The 4,341-nt window shown below is 45.4% G+C and overlaps 1 non-coding gene across 1 annotated transcript; it reads left to right on the top strand.

Annotated features, from left to right (window-relative positions):
* The first annotated feature begins 2,737 nt into the window (after positions 1–2,737).
* Positions 2,738–2,810, top strand: trnak-cuu (transfer RNA lysine (anticodon CUU)). Its single transcript has one exon. It is a non-coding gene; the product is annotated as a tRNA-Lys (tRNA).
* The last annotated feature ends 1,531 nt before the right edge of the window (positions 2,811–4,341 follow it).

Here is a 4,341-nt window from a genome sequence, read left to right on the forward strand (position 1 = left end):
ATCTGCAGGCACCTGATTCAGGAGATTGGGGGGGGCGCGGAAATTCGGGAGTTTAATGATTTTGAAAGGAATATTTTTGTTTTCTGCAGTTTCGGTCAGAGAAATGTTTGTGAAAGGAATTTTTTGCAGAAAGGGATCCAGCATTTAATCTTCTGCCTCAACACATCTTTCTGGGTGCCAGGGTCACATTTCGTTTCTAATTTATTCTTCTAGAATATATATTTCCTTTGCTGTTTCACAATAACCAGACCCTTGCTCTAAAGTGTGTCATGCTGTTTCCCCAGTCTCCTGTTGATGTTACCAGCAATGAACATTTTGAACCAGACCCCGAAAGCAGTGTGTAAAATGGCTTATGGTTTAAGAGTTAACTTGCTGAGCATCGATAAATTATCCAATTATGGACTCTCCTTCAGTTAGCATTTCTTTATTTGTGCAAAAGAAGATCATTGGTTAATTAACGATGTATTCCCGTGAAAGCAGCACAAAATGTAATAAAAAAATAATCAACAAACTTGGTGTTCTAACCCGAGAACCTGAGATTAAAAGTCTCATGCTCTATCAACTGTATTAGTCGGGCTTCTGCTAAAGCTCACATTTTTGTCACTGATTCCAACCAGGCGCCTGTTGGCTCCACCCCAGATGTTTAAACTTGCTTTCGAGGAACTGCCAGGATCTTCTTGAATGGCCTACTCTGGCCCCTGATCCTTACATGCTTATCATCTTAAGACCATTCACAGAGCAACAAACTCACCTCTGAGCATGTATGAGGAGAAAGATCCAGAAAATATTCCCAACCGGTGAGCTTTCGCGTGTGAAGCGAACGTGTTAACCACTGCACTGCGGAAACATCTTCACTTTCAGAACCCGGTCAGACGGAAATGTGAAGCGCGCAGGTGAACTGCTGAATCCCACTTTTAATGAGCTGTTCGTGGTACCAAGCAAATGAGTTTGGCTTAAATACTAAAAAGAAGAAAAGGGATTTGAAACCACTCTTTAAGAGCAGATTGCAAAGTGAACAGAGCACCTTCGAAAGCTCGGCCATCCAGACTGTAAGTTAAATTAAATTTTGAACTTTTGCGTCTTGTAACATGAATTAAATGAGGAAATCTGGCATTTCTGTGCCTGACATCGGGGAAACAGTGAGACAAACCTTGGAGCAAGGTTCGGGTTATTGCCAAACTGCAAAGAAATTAACAAATCCGGAAGAACAATGACCCCAACATGATTTGAATAGGCGGCTTTATGATCGGGAGTCAGACACACTACCGTTGCTCCACGAGGTCTATGGTAGAGTGTGCTCATGTTTGTATTCATTAAGGTTCCTGAAACGCAGTTTCATTTACCCTGCATTGGTGCAATGAAAGGGCTTCAAAATCCCCGGCCACTCCCACAGTGGGTCAGACAGCATCATCAGCAGTGCCCATCTGTCACTCACCCTCTCACGCCCGCTTTCATCACCTGCTGCCCGCGGACTGCAGCAAATCCAGTTCATCATCATCATATGCAGTCCGTCGAAGCGAGGATGACTTCCTTCCGCGCCAAAAACGGATGAGTTCACAGGTGTTTCAATGATGGACCTAATATTCCAGTTCCGGAGCTGCATGTTGAAGGGTGGAAGATGTCTGTGTGTGGATTGTTTTAACGTGTGGTGGCCCTTGCACCCTCGCCATCACAAGGGATTGACAGAGTGAGGTCTTGGTCCAGAGTCAATGGTTATCCAAGACGACTGGAGACCATCTCTGCTGCACGGACCCAGTGTGCACACATATCGCAGTGTGGGCTGGCCCGTACTGCCCCTGGGCCCCTGGCCCAGAACTAACGCCGCCACTGATCCCCGATCACATCCCTCGACAGTCTTTCTCAGCTCCTGCTGTACCTGCCCAAGCTCCAATCACCGACCTGGACTTTGATGACGTCACTCTTCGCTACCGTCGCCCTCCTGCACCAGCTCGCACTGTATCTTGCCGTGGTACACCACCACGCTGCACCCAGGCCGCCGCTCAACGCTCGTTTTATGGCCCCGAACTGCCACTGGTGATCTCACGCAGGTCGGGGCCTCCACGATGCTCCGAGCAAATCCAATTACATGCCGTTTCACCGCACAATTCTAGGCTGTGCTGGTAAGCTGACTATATTTAAAGCTATCGCAGAAACTGCGAGCAGTATTCCCTGGTAGTCTCGTGGTTAGGATTTGGTGCTCTCACTGCCATGGTCTGGGTTTGATTCCCGGTTTGGAAATAATATTTACAGAGCAAGTTGACAAAAATAATTTAAGTTTGTGAGAGACTGAATAATTGTTTCACTCATCATTAATCCATCCACATGTGTAGCACACTGAAGGAAATTCAAATATGTTTGCCGAGCGACTGTCGAATTTTAATAACTTTTTATACAACCATAGAATCAACAGATGAAGAGGATATTCTGCCAATAGCATTTCATATATAGCCCATAGTACAAGAGTAAGGAAGTCTTGCTACAATATTACAGGGCCCTGGTGAGACCACACCTGGAATACTGCGCACAGTTTTGGTCTCCTTATCTGAGGAAGGTATACACTTGCCTTGGAGGCGGTACAATGGAGGTTCACCAGATTGATTCCTGGGATGAGAGGACTGTCCTCTGGAGAGAGATTGTTTCGAATGGGGCGATACTCTCTGGAGTTTGGAAGAAAGAGACGTGATCTCATTGAAACGGACAATATTCTGAAGGGGATCGACAGAATGGATGCTGAAAAGCCCGGCTAGCTCAGTCGGTAGAGCATGAGACTCTTAATCTTAGGGTCGTGGGTTCGAGCCCCACGTTGGGCGATTACTTTTATGTTGCTTTCGCGGGTAAATATCATCAATGAACCCATGATTTTCTTTTGCACAATGATAAAAATGCGAACTCAGGGATGTTGATAATTTAATCAAATAATGAAAGCAGCGCCTCAGACCGCTCGGCCGTCCGTACTGTTAGATGCTCCAGTTAAAAGTTAATGCTCTGGAAAGTTTTAGACTGGGCGCTTGTTCAGGGTTGCTGGAAGGCCCAGTTTCCGGGGTATCCTCTCCCCCGGGGTTTTCTTGAGCTCTCTTCGGTGCACGGCGAGCTTTGGCCCAGCTCTGAGGTTGCTTGCATCCCTGGGATGGACAACAAACCTCTGAGCTCTGGAACTGGGGAAGAGCGAATAATTAACAAGTTGTTTGTCGGTTTCAAATGCAGCTCAGATCTGCTGGTATAAACCGATAGCATTTCTTTCATTCTGAGAAACAACGCTATCAGGGACAGTCAAAACTTCAATAACTGAACTTTAATAATTCATGAAACTTTAATCCGTGATGAAGTTTTATCCCCGATCTGATTTTACACAATCTGTATTTGAGGAGACTGGTTTAAAATGTTCGTTGCTCATGGAACAAGGTATCCAAAACAGTTTGTATTCAATGTTATTCCAGACAAGTTTTTGCTTGATATATACTGTTTCTGCGCAGGCTTGAACCAGAAATCTTTCACGTGTGACGGAAATGTGATAACCACGACACGACAGACACTGCGACTTAGCTCAGTTCCCAGAGAGAGGTGTTCAGCAACAAGCTGAAATGCTGAATGCCTCTCTCTGCAAAAAGATCCTTTCACAAACATTTCTCTGCCCAGAACTTCACCAAACAATAACGTTCTCCTATCAAATTCATTAAACGCCCCAATTTCCACATTTGCAATTTTAAGGACAAAGTCTAAAAGCTTTTTCGATCCGAAAATTGCAGTAACCTCCTGTGTTTAATGAAAGGGCTTTTGATTGTTGATTTCTGTGCATACCTTGTGTTATTTATTTAATTCTTGGCAACCTGTATCACAACACCACCAGAGGGCCTACCTGTTGGAGTCACAAGTGATCCCAGCATCCCTTGGGAGCACGGTGTATAAGCAGGCCACCCATGACGTACCTGCACTCTGGAGTCTTATGAAAGGAGCTAATGTCACGCTTACTCATTGTTCCCAGTACTTAGTTTCATCCTTTATTTTGAGCGTATCAATTGGCGATGAGACAACGAACAACCGCGCAAAAATGCAAGGAACAGTTGGTATCCTGGAGAAGTTCTCAGAAGTGGACTACTGCGAAGCCTTCGTGGAGAGACTCGACCAATAATTTGTGGCCAATGAGCTGGAAGGGGACGGGAACGCTGCCAAATGAAGGGCGATCCTCCTTACAGTCTGTGGGGCAACAACCTATGGCCTCATGAACAATCTTCTAGCTCTGGTAAAACCAGCAACTAAATCCTATGAAGAATTGTGTACACTGGTCTGGGAGCATCTAAATCCTAAAGAAAGCGTTCTGAGGGCGAGGTATCGGCTCTACAC

The sequence above is a fragment of the Pristiophorus japonicus genome, unplaced genomic scaffold (genome assembly GCF_044704955.1).
Source record: "Pristiophorus japonicus isolate sPriJap1 unplaced genomic scaffold, sPriJap1.hap1 HAP1_SCAFFOLD_47, whole genome shotgun sequence".
NCBI classification, from domain to species: Eukaryota; Metazoa; Chordata; class Chondrichthyes; family Pristiophoridae; genus Pristiophorus; species Pristiophorus japonicus.